Source organism: Poecilia reticulata, chromosome 10 (genome assembly GCF_904066995.2).
Source record: "Poecilia reticulata chromosome 10, P_reticulata-male-v2, whole genome shotgun sequence".
Classification (NCBI taxonomy): domain Eukaryota; kingdom Metazoa; phylum Chordata; class Actinopteri; order Cyprinodontiformes; family Poeciliidae; genus Poecilia; species Poecilia reticulata.
In genome coordinates this window covers 16,551,585-16,572,933 of record NC_088839.1, presented here as the reverse complement: position 1 = coordinate 16,572,933, position 21,349 = coordinate 16,551,585, and the positions used below count along the sequence as shown (strand labels likewise).

The following is a 21,349-nucleotide window of genomic DNA, read 5'->3' as shown; positions in this document are numbered from 1 at the left end:
TTTAGGTTATGTTTAATTGTTTCACATCTATAGTTGAGCATTGTATTACGTGTAAACTGAAGTCTTAAAAGAGGCTGTACTTTTTTCACACGACTAGAAACCTTTACAAGGTCTCTTAGCTTAAGATGACTTTCTCTGCACTATTTTTTGAAATACAAAAAATAAAAAAAATACAAAACTTGGCCACTGTTTTTACCGATCTTCCTCTAGTTACCCCACTTAACAGTTGTTACTCATCAGAAAATGGAGTTTTGTGAAGCACACTTGAGTATAGATTTGTGTGAAATGCGAGGAGAAATGACTTGAATAACAATGAACAATAAAAGGAGAAAACAGTTTATAGGACTCATGAGAACGAGAGAAGGAAAATGAATACACAGCAGAGACATAACACAGACCGACAGACAAGAGGGGATGTTGAGGAGAAGAGAGAACATATGTTGAGATGGGAGAAGAGGGGAGGAAGTAAATAAGAGATGGAGTCGGGTCTCCTGCAGAAGAGCTCATCTGGATTCCATCCAGTATTCATGTCTATGGCTTTGGCAGGTGCTGCCTGATTTATCTGGATTCATAGACCGAGAGCTAAATATTCAATGTGCTGCTGAGAGGACGGTGAAGCCACATACAAGTTCGCACACATGGCTTTGCATTTAATGGGGATGATGTCACTGTCACAATAATCGACATTTCACAGGTGCTCAAACGTCGAGAAGTGGTCAGAGTGGGGTGGGGTCAATCCGAACTGTGCTGCAGTAATTCACTAATAACATGCTGAACTTATACAGTTACAGCAGGATAATGTTTACCTGGGAAGACTAAAACTTTAGCTGAAAAAAAAGATGAGAACAAGACAGACCCTTAACTTATAATTTCTTTATTCTATTAGGTTTTGTACAAGAGTGCTGTTGTCTTCGCTTTCTGCTATAGGGAAGACGTACTCCCATTGCGGCACATGATGCAGAGTCCCAGCTGCTTTGCTCCATTACTTCTTCCGCCACTGGTCATATAATTTTGTTTACAGAAAAGTATAATTTGGAAAGATGGAAACGAAACTGAATTAAAATGCTAATTCTAATAAAACATTTTTTTTTTGACTTGAAGATGAAAAAGGCAAAATAAAGGACGCTCTTTGTGCGGCTTAGTGAAATTTAATTAAAGTACAAACATAAGTAAATGCACATGGAAAGATTGGTGTGTGTGGGTGTTTGTGTGTGTGTGTGTAAATCAATAGCCTTGTTTGCTTTAAACCTGAGGACTACAAACAAATCAAGCATTCTGTTCTTCTTGTCCCACAGGGAGAGGAGTAGCCACTTTACACAGAAGAAGACAGAAGGCAAAAAAAAAAAGAGATCCAAGCAATGTGAAACATGTTTAACATTAATGTTTCAGAGCTGCACCAGCAAGCAGCAACTTATATCATATTCCCAGTGTTGTTTCATCAAAGCTCGGCATGAAATATTGGTGTTGGGGACCTCTCTGTTTCACCTCTCAATTGATCACCTTGAAGTATTTATACGTGACAATAAAACTTACAGATTCCTGCCTGACTCCAGAGGTAAGTAGTAGTTATGGTGAAACTTGGTTTTCCCAATAAAAGTATTTATTTTTTTTACTTGTTTGATCCTTTCATTAAAGTTTTGGTGTATTTTTACGGTTAGAAATTGTTAAAGATGCAGTTTGTTGTTGACTGAACATTGTGTAAAGATCAAGTCATCATTAGCAAGAGCTCAGCAGACCCTGATCAAAGAGTGAAGGATTTGTTTTCGACATGTTCATGAGCTCAAAGTCTAAGATGTGATCACATTTCACATTTAACTGCAAGTCTTATTTAAAAATTAATATTGACTTTAAATAAAAGTGAAAGAAAGCTTAAAATTCTGATTTCTAACTCGGTTTTTTCAAAATCTCTCACTTGTAAAATGTCTGTAAGTTAGAATTCGCATTTAAGATTTCTAAGTCAAAGTTTCAATCCACAGCTAACGAAGTTAGAAGTTGCCAGGCAACAAATGAAAACTTCCATCTTGCTCTTTAGTTAACATTAGTGAAACGGAAATTACTAACTCTACATAAGTCAGTTTCTCACTTGCAAGTTGATTTAAATGAAGACATATCTAAATATACAAAGTGAACAATACACATTTCAGTCAAGCAGCAATGTCCGACAGAGACTGGGAACCAGGTCTCACTCCAAAGACAAAACAGAGGCATCAGCAGAGTCTGGTGTTCTACAGCAGGTCAGCCAGAGAGTTTCTTTTAAATAGTAATTAGAGTCAAGGCGCAGAACTGGTTCCCATCAAGCAGTTGAGTTTCGTCCATTAGAGTACGACAAATGCTCATCAGAAGTCACAACTCATGGAGCTGAAGAAACAGCTTTAAAACGGCACCAATAGACTCAACGTTGATCGATTATCACGTTTCTAATTGCGTCATTGTCAAGAAAAACCACAGCATGCCTAGAGGATGAAAGACTTTATATCTATTAAGACAGTTATTACCTGACGCAACACTGATATTTGTGTTTTATCATTAGATTTTTATTTATTAGCTGTTTCCTTAAATTGAATGAATTTCAAATACAATCTGATGAGATATCTGTAACGGTCTTCGCATGATTATTGCAGAGATAAAACAAGCTAAATATGCCCGGGTATTTGTATTTCATAAGTACATTTTATTTGATGTTTAAAATATTTCATGATTACACAAATTACATGCAATAGTGTGTATCGTGCAGAGAGTACATCCATTTCGCAATAAAACTGGGAATACAATTTACAATATTGCTTTAAGCTTTTTTACAGTTTGAAAATATTTTCACTTTTTTTTTCTATTAAAACAAACAAATTCTTCTTCACAATTCTCTGGAGTCACTCAAAAGAATAGAATGTCAAATCCCACAGTGTTTGTTGTTTTTTAATCTTTTAGTTTTTTCTTAATGTCTCTCACCACACTGAATGAGAAGGAAACTAATGAGTCCTCCTGAGATTTCAACCCCTGTTCTCCCAGTTGGGTTATTTTTAGTCTGATCAGCGGTGAGAGGCATGTTCTCTACCTCACATGGTTTATACTTCCATTGCATTGCATGATTAAGGATCACAGTGAAGAAATCAGCATGGGTCAGTGATCTTCAGCTTGCATATGAACGTATTGTTTTCAGATAGTCTGCATTTTATTTGACACTAATGATCTCATCTGTCCTTGCACCTCTACTTAGCTTTAACCCCCGTCTTATGATATGTTTACACGTGTTTTATCTTTTCATCATCCCATAATTATGTACACCAGATTCCCATACTTTTGCACTCATCTTGAACCAACTTTGACGCCACTTAAAGACACAAAAAAGTTGCATTTCTGCTTTATTGTTCTGTTATATGTTACATTGAAGTTAACATTTTTTGACACGTTGAGAACCTGTGTGGGTTTCATTCAAAATCACTGGTAATGCTGCAAAGACGTTCAAAAACTACTCCTGGAATAAAAAAAAAAACAGATTAGATTGACTGATTTCTTATTTTTTGCTAAGGTTAAAAAAACAAACAAATTCAGTTGGAGTGAAAGGTCAAAGAGAGACTGATTCAGTAGTCATGTTTCCTTATTTAAAGTATAAATTTGGATTATCCTGGGCTGAGGTTTGCTAACCCACATATGCAATGGTTCAGGACAGTGATGCGTTCAGGACAGTGCATCACTGTCCTGAACGCCTGTTATGGAAAATACTCGCTATGCACTAGTTTTAGCCATCTTTAGTTAATTGTAGGCAGCATTGATCTAATTGTCCTGCTGATTTGTAGTTGACCTACAATTGAGCTAAAGAGATGCTATTATAAATCAGCTTTTTACTGCACGTCACAGACAAAAACTACATAAGAGTGCTTCACAGGAAATATCTAAGAAAAGCTAGCTTATGATCTCATGAATCACGCATAAAAAAAATATGTTGAAAAGAATAACACCCAGAATAAAGTAGTGAAGTAGAAAAATCACCAAATTAAACACAGAAAAGCACAGACAACAAAATCCAAAGAGAACAGAGATTGGGTTGTGTCGTCAACCAGTCCAAGAAAGAAACAGGGAGATCCTTCTCATCAGCAACAGTCATTTCACTGAGACCTCAAGCCAAAACAAATTCATTGTTTTACTCAGTGACTTAAGGTGTATGTTAAGTATTAAAAAAGTAAACTGGTTCCCAAAACAAAGGGAAGCTATCACCAGCAGGACGCTGTTCTCACTCTGCACCTGTATTTGAATGCAGGAGTTATGGCAAACAATATCAAATAGACCAAAGAAAATCCATCCATCCATTTTCTTACACCCTTGTCCCTCAGTGGGGTCGGGAGGGTTGCTGGTGCCCATCTCCAGCTGGCGTGCCGGGCGAGAGTCGGGGTCACCCTGGACAGGTTGCCAGTCTGTCGCAGGGCAACACAGAGACACACAGGACAAACAACCATGCACACACACACAAACAATCACACCTAGGGGCAATTTGGAGAGGCCAATTAACCTGACAGTCATGTTTTTGGACTGTGGAAGGAAACCAGAATACCTGGAGAGAACCCACGCATGCACAGGGAGAACATGCAAACTCCATGCAGAGAGACCGGGGCTGGGAATCGAACCCAGAAACTTCTTGCTGCAAGGCAACAGCTCTACCAAATGTGCCACTGTGCAGCCCCCAAAGAAAAAGTATCTATTATTTTTTACTTTTATTTTTGTTTGACTAAAATTACTTGAAGATGTTAGCACATAGATGATTAATACCAGTTGGAATAAAAAATATTTTTGGTGTTGAAGCGGTGCAGTCCTGCGTTCACTGTAGATGCTGTAACCTTATTGTTCTCAATGTTCCGCGTTAACAAAATATCCCATCGTGGATTTACGATTTCCACCAGTTTTGGTTTGTGCTGTTTTGTGAGTAACATGACTTGAATTTTGCCAAACATAAACACTCATTGAAATGCTCAGTGTTTGGTGGACAGGTGCAGTCTTGATAAGCTCATATCTCTGGACTCCACGGTTAATCATTGGCAGAATGAGAGTCTTTGTGCCAGCTCCCCGGCTGATACAATGAATCAGAGGAGGTGTGCCTTGAGTAAGCAGAGTAATTACAAAGGAACCATCATCATCACAGCAGTTATGATCCAGCTGATTATGAAGCAGACACAGGAGGCAATTTAGTGTGACAGATTCCTCGGTTTTACTTCTTTTTGGGGGTATTCGTCTTTTCTGTTGTTGTTTTACTGACTACAATACCGACTAACCGTTTGCAACATCCCGGCTGCATTCCATGTGATTATGAAACAACATAACGAGAAAACAAATAATTAAAGCACTTTTGCATGAAATCTAACAGCTCAAATCATTTATTAGAGAATTAACTTATTAAATAGAAAGATTGGCTCAGTTATCCTTGCTGGATGTTTTCAACACAAAACCTGCCCAGTTAACTTGTTAACTTGTTTATTTTATTCAGACTTACAAAACAAATATGTATGCAATGCAATGAATTTAATTTGTCTTTTTAGCAGCTGCCAGCTATTTCTTAGATAAAAATCCTTCATGTGCACAGACCTAAACCGATGTGATTTAAGAAAATTTAAATGAAAAGCTGATTTAAATTGGCAATTGGCAATATGGCAAATGTCTTGAGCGATGACGCTTTTTACAGTAAAGTCATCATGACTTTATCGCAATTTCCTACAACAGAGAATAACATTTCTGAACAGATTTGAATCAGGTTGGGCATTTTTCTGACTTGCTAAAGTACATTTGCCATTTAACAGATTAAATTCCACTCAGTCTGCATGTTGCCAAAACAAATTATAGTATTTAAATTCAATGTTAAAACATCACAGTTGCTCCTGCTACCCAAGTCATAATGCCCACACTTAAATCAAATAGATTAAATCGGAATAAAACTCAAGACTGAACTGATGTTTTTTGAAGGTATATAAGTAATAGAAGCAATAAAAATCCCTATTTTGTTAGCGACAAATACAGCAGCTTTGACTGCTGGGGGTTTTATGCAAAGGCAGGAAATGAGATCAAAAAAGTAGGTACAGATATAAGAACAATAATAATCTTCCCACAGCTGGTCTTAAAATGCATATTAAGGGACTGAATGCTTCATTTCCCCGCCAGATGACAAAAGTCCTGTTGGCAATCTATTAGAGTTGAACACAAACACACGGCGAGAGCAGAAAGGACAAGACGACAACAGACAATAATAAGAAAGAAGGTTGAGCTGCACAGATTGAGGTTAATGAACTAACAAAAAGACACATGATGGGATTTCACCCCACATCTCACCGGCGCACAGGGTAACTGTAGATGTGGTTTGTGACTGGAATCACAAAAACTGCAGTGACATTCAGCCTACAGGCCAAATGGGCTAATAGGCTCTACCCTGCTTATCAGTTCACTTCACTGTCAACCAGCCCAGAGGACACGCACACACGAAAAGACACACACAAAAGCTGAAGGGAAAGTGAGTAAGAGTATAGGGTAAGTAAATACTTACATTAATGAGTGAGGATGCTTACTGACCTATGATCTGATATCTCCTAATAATAGGGAGATATCAGATTTCTTATTGGAAACTCATCCTGTGCTCAACCTGTGTCCCTTGGAAACTTCTTTTATAGCTTGCTTTAAAATAATATACAATAACACACATTATCCAAGCCTGAGAAGTAAAAAAAAATTAATAATTTGGCACAAGCACTGATCTTTTTGCAAAGTCATTAAAAAGTTCTCTAATAGAATTTATTGCCATCTCATATATGCTAATGGGTAGTGAAGTGTATTAATTAGGATCTAGTCACCTTTAAAAATGCCAGTGTGAGAATAATCTTGAGGAAACGCTGATGACACAAGCTTATTTTAAACTGGTCAATTATACGGATCTGTGCATCACCAGGGAAGAACCTGAAAGTTACATTTTAAAAGGAATCTACAAGCAACTACAGAAACACGACTTCTCTTTGTCTGCGCTATTTATAACATAGACAAATTTGACTACAGGCACACACTTTCCATATTTGGCAAGCCTCAGTCTGTACCTTCAACTGTCTTTAAGCATTTCAGACATTCATGCCTTATATGTTTTTTTCTCGCTCTCAGCGTAAAGCTCTATCCTAGAAATATGCTCCTGAGGCCTCAAGATCTAATATGTTATTAGACACTGTAGGGGATTTATAGTGGATGGAAAAAAGTTATTCAGCTAGTGTGCTATAAAATATAAAAATCTGAAGGGTTTCCCCACTTGGGAATAAGAACAATAAAAGTAGAAATCCAATCGCAATGCAGAGTATTAAAAAAAATCCCTTTAAACTAGAGTCAATGGTATAAAATTTTGAAGAGACACAAATGACCCTTTTTAGTTGTAAAGCCATGTGAAAGATTTGAAGGGGGGAAATGCTGATAAATCATAATTTACCTCAAAGAATAAAACCTGTGAAAGTTTATGCTATTTGCTTGAACACTGCCAAAGCTATGAATTCAGGATGTTTTAATTTATTTAGCAAACTTTGTCTGGACAAGTTGCCAGTCCCATCGCAGGGCTTATTTGAACTTGAAACAAATGTCACTATCAATTTCCAGGGAGCGGTTGAAATAAAAGAGGAGAGAAACAAAAGAGAAAGTGGGTTTCTAGAGAGGAAAATAGAAAAAAGCAAAAGGAAAAGACAGGAAATGTAAGCTAATTTAAAAGGGAATAAACCTTAGTAAGATTTTCATGCTCTTATTATTATTATTTTTTTTGCTATGCTGTGTAATTAGCAAGAGCATTTGAGGATTAAACATGAGCACCAAGCTGGTTTTGTCAGTTAAACATGATGCAGCACTGAGAGTTCCTCTCAATGCTGCAGTGCAATGCTGATTAGATAAACAAACCATTGAACAATGCAGAAGCTTCAGAGCTCATTACCAAACAACGTTTGTCACAGTAGAAAAACACCAATCATTAGTAACACAAAATCATTTACTATATTAAAATGGCCTGACGTGACTGTAATAGAGATTTTTGACTGTGTGCAGAACACTATTGCTTGCTCCTCTAAATGATCAGGACAAACAACCTTTTGTTCTTTTTCACAAGTACAGTCCTTCGCCGGTATGCATACGTATACACATATTTGCACATGTAAAGGGAAGAAAAATCACGATGACCTGTTTGCACTGTATGCATAATGTGATAGAATATATCTTTTGCTATAGTATTTGATGTAGTTAGGAAAAATCATCAACATTTCTGGCTACATACAGATAATTTCTCTGTAGAATATCGAAATAAACATGTTGCCATTTTGGTTAATTCCTTTGTTTCTAGGTTCTTAGTTTTTTTTCTTGTGTTGTGTTATTTGTGGATTTAGAAATATGCTCTTAGATCTATGGGAGTCTTTCTCCCATGGGGTCTAGTTCCTTTTGAGTATTTGCTCAGAAATACAAACATTGCATCTAAGTCAAGTTTCACCAAAATATTTCAGAAATCTGTAAGGGTTAAAAAAAATGCGTGCTGTAACGATGAGGCAAATTTTAGGTAAATTTCTATGGCTGGTTCCCAAATTACAACACAGATCTTGCAGTATGCATTCATCTGTTACTGATTTTGAGGTATTGAAAAATCCTGGGACACCAACAAGGCATAAAAAGCCAGCAAAGGAATTATTAAAAATATGTCACATGTAAAGGAGCAATGCCCACTACTCTCTGCAAGACTGCCTTAAAATGAATATTTGAAGCAATATTTGTCCAGCACTGCTGAAATATAAAGCCCACCTAGCCTTAGGCAATTATAATAGCTAAATAACTTCTAATGTGAGAATTGTTGCACCTCTTAAAGATAACTACTTATGATTCAGAATTCTTACCTAGAATTCTAGAACTTTAAGTAGAATTCAAGCAATACTTTTGGTATGCAGTATCATTTTGACTTTCTTTGGCAGAAAATATACAGTAAATAAGTAAAAAAAAAGTCTTACAAAGAATGAGAACAATTTTATGATTACTAATTAATTATTGATTTAAAAAGTTGGGATAAGTTCTGTTCATTGTGAGGAACTACACTTGCCAAATAATTGCATTTTGGAAGGAAGCTCTTTGAGAGAAGGCGTGAGTGAAACAGAGAGAACAGAAGTGCAGAGCTCAGGGGAAAGGACAGAAAGGTTCATAGAAATTGCATTTTGATTTACAGCTTTAATTAGAGGTTCATGCCTGTTGCATGGTGAGGGGATTCCAATAAAATATTCAGCAATCCAATCAGAACCCTTGATTTCTCTTTTGGATTTTCACTAATGAAGAGATTCGTAAGTCAGGCACAACCAGGATTTGTTTGACATTTTGTGTGTGCGTGTGTGTGCGTATGTCTCCATCTGATGTTCCAGAAGTTAAAATTAAAGTAGTTGTCTCAGAGTTTCTTTCAACAGTTATTCTCAAATGACCAAAGCAATGTGTGCTGCACAGAGGCACATACACACAGAACAAAAGTCCAAGATGTTTTTTCAAAGAGTCCTGAGGAAGCAGAGTCAGCAACCCATAGATGCACACACAGGCAGATTGTTTATTGCTCTACTTCTATGGCCCCATAAGAGATAAACAGCATAAAAGCAAAAGAGAACAAATGTACAGAAGGTAAACAATTCTGTAAATCAAAACACACATAAACACAGACATGTAAGCCTTTTTGTACTGCAGGATCCGGCCCCTTATACTCCTTTCCTGTCCTGGGTTCAAACCTGGGACCTGGCCTGGCCGACTTGAAGTAAGCTACTATTATTTCATTGACCTTAGGAGAGGGCACCTCGGCTTACCATTCATGTCATCTTACCCTGGCCTCTTCAACATTGTACTTCTGGACAGTCTTTCATACTTTTTTGTTGTATTTCACCTGGCAGTATGTACTCTTCTTCGTCCAGCATGCTGCCCTCTATCTTCCATCTGCTGCCATAATTCAGTAACTTGCACGATGACGACTAGCAGCAACACCAGCTCAATGTTGTCCATTCTTGTGACACAAAGTAAATGAAGTCACATACACGTTTTAGATGTGACAATCTCCACTTTCTGTTGACTCATCAGCACTCTGCTCAGAACAAGCACAACTAGGGTGGGTATTTCAATATTCATTTGTGAAATAAAACATATAGATTCATTCACATTCATTTCTTGGTTCAAGAAACCAAAGAAGATTATGACCGATTTCAGCAGACACAGTTGTATAGGACTGTAGCAGCATAAATGGTACGCTGCCACTTTAAGAGTAATTTCAGCTGCTGCATATAAGCAAGCGTTCACCTGACATGAGGCTGCTTGCGTCGTGACGTCAAATTGAAGTTGCTCCCTTTGTTTGCGCCGTTCTGGGTAAGCGTGGCTGTTTTATCATTTGCCAGCTTTAGGAATGGCTATTAATGTCAACTGGTCTGTCTGCTTAGCCTCCTTCGCTGCACCTTTAATATCGGGGTCGATCTGTCCATTCATTTCTGCTGATAGGAAGGTAAGAGCTTAGCGTGGCTAAGTAACACCTGTTTCATGTAAACAAAACCTTCACATACTGTTTTTTATTTCAGTTGCACTGCATCTAGGTGGTACTGAGGATCTGATTATTGGGCATTTATCAGGTCACAGGTAAACGGCTGCTGCAAGTTATAAATTTGTTGTAGCAGTTGAATTAATTTGCTATATTTTTTTAGCCACCTGATGACTCTTCGGCATTGCACCTGGATTGATGCTCGCTGCTGTTTTGCCTAACTCCAAATTGTTTTAAAAGACCCAACTTGAATTTGCCCTGCTTCTGGGAGCAGTGATGGCGCTATCGAAGGCATGAACTGCAACATTGTAGCGCCATGTACCACTGTTTTACTTGTATTGTTTCATTTTTTGTCTTCTTTTAGGACTGAGGCTTCGGTGGTGACCCCTGGTGGCGGTGTCTCGTCTTGCGTGTTTTGTTGGAGCACCTTTTCTTTCTTTGCTGTGTTTTTGTAGTGTCTAGGTGATTCCCTTTTTCTGCACTGGATGTTGCCCCTTTCCCTCACTACTTCCCCACTGGTAAGCCTCAGTTTCCTTTGCAATTTAGACGTTTTATGATAAATCTTGTTAACTGCATTCACTGTTTTAACCATTCAATTTCAGATCATTATTTTAAAAAGAGATTATAAAGACGAATAAACTTTGTAGAACTTCCTGAATCTTGTCTCATTTTCCAGCAGAACGTACTTGCGTCCTTTCATTACATTTTCCTGGAATTATTCCAGGTGGCGTTGTTGGTCATTATAACCTGTAAGAGTTTATATCTTGGGTTCATAATTAAAAATAAAGAAAATCCACCCCCCAGGTTGCCACAAATTGGCGTTGTTGGCAGGATTATTGCTGTGTAAAAGGAGACTTGATTCCTTAGTTTTTTTTGTTTTTCTGTATGTGTAGTGGTCTTGTGTTTTGTTTGCTTTGGAGGAGAATTGTGTTGTGTGTACAGGCAAAACAGCAGTGAGCCCATCTAGTAAAGGATCCAGATTATGGAGGAGGAGATCCAAGAAATGCGGGACTTGATTGCCCGATTGAAAGCAGACAACGAACGACTGCGTCAGGAACAGTCACTCTCTGCCCCAGGTACTTCTACTGCCCCTTCTACTTCAAGCACATCTCAGAGTGCTTTGCCCGCCTCAGGTCCCCTTGTGTCAGAGAGGTTGGTGTTTGTGCCTCGTGACAGGAAATGTCCGATGTTCAGGGGAAGATCCGGTATAGGGTTAAATGAATGGTTGGAGGAGGCTGAGGTCTGTATGAGGGCACGTCACTTATCACCAGTTGATCAGGCTTTTTATTTGTATGATCACTTGGAGGGTGAGGCGCGAGAGGAGCTCAGATACCGCTCTAGTGCTGAACGGACTGATCCAGCTTGCATTATTAGAGTGCTAAAAGAGGTATATGGTTGTACTGATTCCTATGTCTCGTTGCAAGAGGCTTTCTTTTCTAGAAAGCAGCAGGAAGATGAAACTCTTCAAGAATTTTCACTTGCACTAATGGGATTAATGGAGAAGGTTAAAGCCTCTGCACCCACTAACATGGTTAATGCTGATGTATTGTTGAGGGATCAGTTTGTGGAGCATGTTCTAGATGGTCCACTGCGGCGTGCATTGAAACAGTTTGTACGGGAGAAGCCTGCAGCTACTTTACTTGATGTCAGGGCTGAAGCTATTAGGTGGGAACGGGAGGGCTCATCTGGCGATAGTAGGGCCCGGAGTCTTTCAGTTCCATCACTTGGATTTCAGTATGCTGTCCAGAGCACTGCTCAGATTAGTCCAAGGGATCAGGGGTCAGAATTGAGGGCACTGCATGATATGTTGGCACGACAACAAGAGCAATTAAATAAACTTACTCAGAGCGTTGCCTCTCTTGGTCAAACCCACCAACAAAGTCGTCCCCCTCGTAATGCCCCTATAGTCTGTAGACGGTGCCAACAGCCAGGTCATTATGCCAGGGAATGTGACGGTGTACGTGTCCCTTCACGTTTTCACTCTCATGGCTCTCGACAGCCCTCTAGTTCCTTGCCTCATGGCTCTGCGGTCTCGGAAAACTAGTTCCCACTGAATTGTTGAGCCGCAGTTCGGGTGGGGTCACTATTGGCTCAGTCACAGCACCATGTAAGGGTAGGGAAACACCAGAGCTTGTTGCATCGTGTCCTCATTTAGATGTGTGTTTGGGAGGTGTTAGGGTGCCCTGTCTAATTGACACTGGTTCCATGGTGTCAACCCTTACAGAAAGTTTCTTTAAGGATCATTTTAAGTCTGGGGGCCCTGATGGTTTACGCCCTTGTCACTGGTTGCAGCTTAAGGCAGCAAATGGGCTAAATATCCCCTACCTTGGCTACATAGAGCTTAGTGTTGAACTTTGCGGCAAAGATATCCCAAACTGCGGTGTTTTAATTGTAAAAGATCCCCCTGGCAAAGTACCTCCTACACCAGGTGTTTTGGGCATGAATGTAATCCAAAAATGCTATCATGAGCTTTTTGTGCAGCACGGTGCAGGGTTGTTCACTCGGGACAACGTCCCACAAGCCCCACATGAAATCTGGCCTGCATTGCAAAAGTGCCATCAGGCAAGTTTGCAGGACTTATCAGACTGTGTGGGGAAGGTAAAAGTGCGGGGTCGTGCAGTATGTAGAGTTCCAGGTGGGGTTATGAAGCTAGTGGCTGCTACATGCACTGATCAGCTGTCACAGGCTGCACTATTTGAGCCTCCTGAGTCAGGTTTGCCTGGGGGTTTGCTTGCCTCTCCTGCTCTTGTCCGTGTGGTGCGAGGCACAGCCTACATACCAGTTGTTAATGTGGGCTCTACAGACATATTGCTTTACCCACGTACTGTAATTGGTACTCTGCAGCATGTTAATGTTATCAGTCTGCCTGCTGGTGTTACAGAAGAGCCCTCATATACAGCTAAGGTGTCCTCTCAGGTTGTAGTCTCTGTGCAGGACCAAATTGAGGCCATTGACCTTTCCCAACTGCCCAGTACACATCAGGGTCAGGTGAGGACCCTTCTTAGGGATTATTCATCTGTCTTTGCAGAAAATGATGGTGACTTGGGGTGTACAAATATAATTAGTCATGACATACCCCTTATTGATGAGACTCCTGTAAAGCAGCGTTACAGGCGTATACCACCATCAGACTATGAAGCGGTAAAGAATCACATCAATCAGCTACTTAGTGCTAATGTGATCAGAGAGAGCTGCAGCCCATATGCATCACCCATTGTGTTGGTCAAAAAGAAGGATGGGAGCCTGAGAATGTGTGTGGACTATCGGCAGCTTAACAGTAAAACCCGTAAAGACGCCTTTCCATTACCACGCATCGAGGAGTCTTTAGATGCACTTACAGGCGACTTTTGGTTCTCTACATTGGACCTGGCAAGTGGTTACAACCAAGTACCTGTTACAGAGGCCGATCGTCATAAAACGGCATTCTGCACGCCATTTGGTCTATTTGAGTGGAATAGAATGCCCTTTGGCCTTTGTAATGCGCCCAGTACGTTTCAGAGACTTATGCAGCGCATTTTCTCTGACAAACAGAATCAGTCATTGCTTCTGTATCTTGATGACATAGTTGTGTTTTCTTCTACTGTGGAACAGCATTTGGAGCGTTTGGGGATGGTGCTTGGACGCCTGAAGAAAGAGGGTCTCAAGGCAAAGCTGACAAAGTGCTCCTTTCTTCAGCCAGAAGTTAAATACCTGGGCCATGTCATTTCTAATAAAGGCGTTGCAACTGATCCATCTAAAATTGAGGCAGTGGTTAACTGGCAGCGCCCCACCACATCCACCGAGCTAAGGTCCTTCCTTGGGTTCGCCAGTTACTATCGACGGTTCGTTGCAGGCTTTGCTAAGTTGGCTGCGCCCCTTCACCAACTAGTGGGACAGCTAAGCGGTCCAAGAGCAAAGAAGCGGCCAAGACAGGACATCACTGAGGGCTGGACTGCAGAACACCAACAGAGCTTTGAGGAACTGAAGAGAAGGCTGACTACCTCACCTGTGTTGGCCTACGCTGACTTTTCTCTGCCTTTTATTCTAGAAGTGGATGCGAGCCATGGTGGTCTGGGGGCTGTCCTCTCCCAACAACAGGATGGGGGGGTGCGTCCTATCGCCTATGCCAGCCGAGGATTAAGGCCGACTGAACGCAATATGGATAACTACAGCTCCATGAAACTTGAATTTCTAGCCCTTAAATGGGCAATGACTGAGAAATTCAGAGAATACTTGTTGGGCCATAAATGCCTTGTATTCACTGACAACAATCCCCTCAGTTATCTCAGTACTGCCAAGCTGGGTGCCACTGAGCACAGATGGGCTGCACAACTTGCCTCCTTTGACTTTAAGATCCAGTACCGGTCCGGGCGTGCGAACAGGAATGCAGATGCCCTTTCCAGAAAACATCCATCTACTGGAGAACAGGTTGGTGCTCTCGTTCCAGGGAGCAGTTTGCCTGAATCTCTGCAACTGATGATGGAGAGACAGGATGCTACTCAAGCTGCCATCACCGTCCTTCCTGAACGCACCACAAAGGATATGCAAGTATTACAACATGCTGACCCAGTCTTGCAGGAACTTTGGAGCTTCTGGGCTCGCGAGAAACAACCTGACCGCACAGAGCGAAGGGACTTGCCGTTGCCTCTGTTGGCATTCCTGAGGCAGTGGGATCGTTTGGTGGAGAAGGATGGTGTCCTCCACCGCAAGACCTTTCGCCCTGATGGTGCTGAGGAGATGCTACAGTTGTTGCTGCCCACAGCCTTGAAGGAGGAGGTCCTGACTCGGGCGCACCAAGATCATGGACATCAAGGTGTGGACAGGACTCTCTCACTTCTGAGGACAAGATGTTACTGGCCAAAAATGTCCTCTGATGTTGTTGATTGGTGCAGGTCATGCGAGCGGTGCCAAGTGGCAAAAGATACCCTGCCTACTGCACGGACATATATGAGCCATTTGCTAGCATCACGGCCCAATGAGATCCTTGCCATGGATTTCACAGTCCTAGAGCCTTCTCAAGATGGCCGAGAGAATGTGCTCATCTTAACTGATGTTTTTAGCAAGTACACCCTAGCCATACCAACCAGAGACCAACGTGCCTCTACTGTGGCCCATGTCCTGGTGACGGAGTGGTTTTCAAAATTTGGTGTGCCAGCCCGTGTTCATTCGGATCAGGGGCGTAATTTTGAAAGTTCCCTCATCCAGCAGCTCTGTCAATTTTATGGCATCAAGAAGTCCAGGACCACACCGTACCACCCTGCTGGAAATGGACAATGTGAAAGGTTTAATCGTACGCTTCATAACCTGTTGCGTACCCTTCCTACCACCAGCAAAAGGGCATGGACTGCTTATTTGCCACAAGTTGTCTTTTGTTATAACACCACACCACATCAGAGCACTGGAGAAAGTCCCTTCTTTCTGATGTTTGGCCAACAACCTAGGCTTCCTTTAGATTTTCTGCTCGGCCATGTATCAGAACCAAGTGCTGGCAGTGTTGAAAAGTGGGTTGCAGAGCATCAGACGCGCCTGAAACTGGCTTTTGAGGAAGCCAGGGAGAAGCTGAAGACTGCTGCGGATAGGAGAAAGAGAAATAATGACCAGCATGTTCAGATTCACCTCTGCATGAGGCCAACTTGTTCTACTTCGAAACACCAGTCACCAGGGAAGACACAAAATTCAGGATCTGTGGTGTTCCAAAGTGTACAAGGTCCTGAAAGTGTTGGGTGACACTGGAGCAGTTTACACTGTTGCTCCTAAGATGAATTGAACAAAATTAAAGGGTCCATCGGTCTCTACTGAACCAGTGGTTTGCAGTGATGTCCAGCATCACCTCATGGGAGCCACTAATGACTGATTCATCCTCTGAGGATGAAACTGATCCTGATTTGTTTTTGGAGGTAAATGTCCACCAGCCATCACTTTCTTTGCCCACCGACCCACAAATGGTCAGAAATGACACTGTTCCTCTGTCCTCGGGTATCCCATCATGAAGCTCCTCAACATCTGCATCTCAAACTCTAGTGTTGCCAGCTCAAGTAACGATCAGGGCCTTCCGAGGGTGGCGAGGAGAACTACACGCTCAACGCAGGTCAACATTCCAATCTCACCATCTCCAAGACCAATGGCATTAGCGCATGGGCTGCAAACTCTCCTGATTCACATTGCAATGCCGTTCTGTAGTATTAGACCTTGGTGCTAGTATTTTAGAGGTCGTCGTCGGGGCGTCGACGCAGTTGGGGGGGTAGACTGTAGCAGCATAATGGTACGCTGCCACTTTAAGAGTAATTTCAGCTGCTGCATATAAGCAAGCGTTCACCTGACATGAGGTGCTTGCGTCGTGACGTCAATTGAAGTTGCTCCTTTGTTTGCGCCGTTCTGGGTAAGCGTGGCTGTTTTATCATTTGCCAGCTTAGGAATGGCTATTAATGTCAACTGGTCTGTCTGCTTAGCCTCCTTCGCTGCACCTTTAATATCGGGGTCGATCTGTCCATTCATTCTGCTGATAGGAAGTAAGAGCTTAGCGTGGCTAGTAACACCTGTTTCATGTAAACAAAACCTTCACATACTTTTTTATTACAGTTGCACTGCATCTAGGTGGTACTGAGGATCTGATTATTGGGCATTTATCAGGTCACAGGTAAACGGCTGCTGCAAGTTATAAATTTTGTTGTAGCAGTTGAATTAATTTGCTATATTTTTTTAGCCACCTGATGACTCTTCGGCATTGCACCTGGATTGATGCTCGCTGCTGTTTTGCCTAACTCCAAATTGTTTTAAAAAGACCAACTTGAACTTGCCCTGCTTCTGGGAGCAGTGATGGCGCTATCGAAGGAATGAACTGCAACATTGTAGCGCCATTGTACCACTGTTTTACTTGTATTGTTTCATTTTTTTGTCTTTCTTTTAAGGACTGAGGCTTCTGGTGGCGGTGGTGACCCTGGTGGCGGTGTCTGTCTTGCGTGTTTTGTTGGAGCACCTTTTCTTTCTTTGCTGTGTTTTTGTAGTGTCTAGGTGATTCCCTTTTTCTGCACTGGATGTTGCCCCTTTCCCTCACTACTTCCCCACTGGTAAGCCTCAGTTTCCTTTGCAATTTAGACGTTTTATGATAAATCTTGTTAACTGCATTCACTGTTTTAACCATTCAATTTCAGATCATTATTTTAAAAAGAGATTATAAAGACGAATAAACTTTGTAGAACTTCCTGAATCTTGTCTCATTTTCCAGCAGAACGTACTTGCGTCCTTTCATTACATTTTCCTGGAATTATTCCAGGTGGCGTTGTTGGTCATTATAACCTGTAAGAGTTTATATCTTGGGTTCATAATTAAAAATAAAGAAAATCCACCCCCCAGGTTGCCACAGAACGAAGACCTCACAGGTTGACAAAAAGGTCGACAGGAAGCAGGCAAAAGAACTGAGAAGAAAATGAAAGACTTGGTGGAAAAAAATGTAAAGGGAGCGATTTAAAAAATAGTAAAGCTGTAAAGACTAGTGTGAAACTGGTATTTTAATCACTATAACGGGAGAAGCTGATTTCTGTTATAAAATGGTAAACTTAGTATTTTAAACTACAACTGTTACTTCTTCCAAACTCTAGCTAAGAAATGTAGCAGAGCCAGGGAACGTCTATATGTATTTGTCATTGTTTCACTGTCTGCACACTAATTAATATGCATGGCAATTGTACAGCGCTTTGCATTTGATCATTATAATAACAGATATTAGTGGTTGCATCACCAAATTATTCATCAGTTAATTACTTAGACATTCAAAGTGTAACATTTTGCTCTGCTGATGCAAAACACGAGCTTAGGGAACGACAAATACGTGCCACAAACCATTAAGACGAAGTAAAACTCTGCCTATGGGAAATATCATCTTCAGTTTGTGTACAAATCCAATTTTGAGTTTGAAAACAAAAATCCACATGAGACAATATGTAAATAGGCAAATGAGTATTTTCTTACAAATGACATGCAAAGGCATTACAGGTGATAAAAGGCAAGGGATTTGGGTTCATATACAGTAAGCACACTGGAGCTTTAAAGTGGGAAGGTTCTCTGAAATCTGGCAGATTTTCAAAACAGTGATCACACCGGTGTATACAAATATGGCAAACATGACTGGCGAATACAAATGACTTTAAATGAGGAAACGGGTAAAACGGGTTTAAGTGCGAATAAGTGGACTATAAGGCTATCAGGATGCTGCGTTCACACAACTCAGTTATCATGTATATTTTTTCTAATTTTCTTTCATAATAAAATTAACTAGTAACATAAGTAACTAGTAAGTGTTTAATTATTGGCTTCATGCATCATTTTTTTTTTCTAATTGGCTTCATATTTTTGGAAGTTACTAAACTTGCTGTGCATAAAAATCTCAGTCAAATATTGTAGAAGTGCACCGGTGTATAAAGTTGTCTTGTTTCTGTGTAAATTTCAATACAAGTGAATTATCTTTTATAATGTCCTTTAATTCCCAAAAAGTACAGAAAAGCAGTTCAGCTCCATAAAGCACTATCACTTTTCAGGCTTAGGAGCCAAAAAAAAGTATATATCTTGAAATATGTTTTTTCAGTCCAGGCAAGCAGGATTATGACTTTTCTTTTTGGAAGCCAATTATAGTTCCCACTGCTTCTACATATGCTGTTCTTACTCACGCCCTTGCCAAATGTTAATGAAGTTGATAACCATTTGACAGATGGCCCATTAAGCAAACACTGGCAGCACATTGCCTCGCTGCAGAAAGTTTTGTAATAGCCACACTTTGGCTAAATATTGACTAAAACCCAATATTTACAAAACACACACACAAAAAAAAAACACAATGAAGAAGCAGATTCTAAGCAAAACATTTCTGCCTAGTAAGTTAGAGCGTTAAAAGTCTATAAACTCGGTAAAACTAAACATACGTATTTGTCTTATGTCTGCAGAGACTATGGAGTTTTAAACTGCTACACTTTAATGTTCTGGAGAGGAAATCTATGCTGCAGTTTCATTCCTGACTTAATTCATCTGTAAAAAAATGTTTCTTTTCTGATCTGCCCACACTTGCAGTCTTAGGCACTGGCATGCACTTAAACCAACTGCATGCCTCATAGTCAACCAGTAACTTTAAGTAAATAAAACTTCACATACTGACTTTCCAAACAGAAGCGCTAATAATACAGGTCCCAAGAAAGAAGACAGGACATCTGTTGTATTATTCTTACTGTAAGTTTAAACCAAATTTCCACAGACAGGAAAAGAGTGAACTACTTTTACTTATTCATTCAGTGGGTCTTTTTTGACTGGCTGATTATGTTTTGTTATTCCATTGTGTAACACCTGTTTCCTGGTATTCATCAGATTCAGTTGGTTATTTGTATCTGACCGAGTCCTGCAATCAATCTGTCCTTTTCAGGGACACAACCTTGTCTTCCAGATAAAACCATGACCGTTAAGGTGAAGTAGGTTGCAGATGATCGATACTCAGAGCATGCTGAAAACTCAAATTGATGTGGTCTTTGATTTTTCTCAACTCCTCCGTCACTTTGGCAGCCGGCCATTGTAGTAAAATGCTTGTAGACATAGATTTTGGCAAGGCAAAGTTGACAGCCAAAACTCCTACGGCGTTTAGTCCTTCAAACACATCGTTACTCATATGTGTGTAGTGTATTGATTAATTTAGAAATGCTTCGCTTGCAAAAATATACGTTGCTTTCTCTTTCTTTCCCTTTTGTTTTTACATGTGCAGTGGTGTGCGTGAAAATGCAAAAGAGACATGAGTTTGAAAAACTGCAATTATCTTAAGTTAATTTGATTACTGCAACAGTGTCCTCACAGGTCTGCCTAAAACGTCAAACAGCTGCAGAGCTGTGCTGCTTGCGTTCTCAAGAAACCTAGAAAAGTAGAGCACATCACCCTCGTCCTACAGTTCTTACCCGTCTCACTGTAGCTCACAGAAAAGACTTTAAAAATACTTCTGTTAGTTTAAAAACCAGAACCAAACATGGAGAAGAGCATTCAGTTTTTCTGTTCCTCTACTCTGGAAAAATGTTTTTCCTGAATACAGCAAACGTGCTGAAACGGTTCATTTAAATCAAGCCTGAAACTCCATTTGTTTGTGGTATTAATAAGTGAACATGCAATAATTCTAACAACTTTGCATTATTTTCCCACTGTGACATAATGTTTTTGTTTTGTTTGTTCATTGTTTTCGGGTTTGCACTCTGAACTGTCTTGTTGAAGAAATGTGCGAAGCGAATAAACTTGACAACTTACATATTGCTCCTTGGTTCTGAAAAACCATTTTTGACTAATCCCTACATATGCACTTAATTTACTCTAGCTCTGCTTGATCATAAGTGGTGAAATGTTGTCTATGCTTCCACTTTGCATCCTTTGACATTTTATCTGGTTTGAGGGTTTGGTGTCACACTAGGATTTATCACTGGGAGATGCTACAGCTGTGTGGAAAAAAAACCCCAACAACACAAGGACAGACGGGAGAAACAGAATGTGATTGATACTGTTTGACTTGCAAACATTTGTGCCAAATATTGCTGTTCTCCCTTCACGTCTCATTACTTTACTTGGTGTGATGCTTGTCATAATGACAAAATGGCTGTCACCCTGATATAATGACTCCTGTTATGACAGAAAAAAAAGAAAGAAAAAAAAGTGTTCTTCTACAGGCTTTTTGGTGGTTGAGAAAAAGTCATTAACCTGAGATTTGCTTCCTGGCATTTGCATTACAGAAAAAAATAAAAAATAAAAATCACTAAATTACATTGTAAGATGCACTGAGCCACAACCTCATGATTATAGACTGAGCTTCTATACGAAACCCTTGAATAAAGT

At 40.3% G+C, this 21,349-nt stretch overlaps 2 long non-coding RNA genes across 2 annotated transcripts; both read left to right on the top strand.

Annotated features, from left to right (window-relative positions):
- The first annotated feature begins 10,228 nt into the window (after window positions 1-10,228).
- LOC145553086 (uncharacterized) lies at window positions 10,229-10,634 on the top strand. Its single transcript, XR_014089275.1, has 3 exons — window positions 10,229-10,359; window positions 10,431-10,492; window positions 10,566-10,634. It is a non-coding gene; the product is annotated as an uncharacterized LOC145553086 (long non-coding RNA).
- A 271-nt stretch (window positions 10,635-10,905) lies between these two features.
- LOC145553132 (uncharacterized) lies at window positions 10,906-17,706 on the top strand. The gene is made up of 2 exons (XR_014089364.1): window positions 10,906-11,601; window positions 17,509-17,706. It is a non-coding gene; the product is annotated as an uncharacterized LOC145553132 (long non-coding RNA).
- The last annotated feature ends 3,643 nt before the right edge of the window (window positions 17,707-21,349 follow it).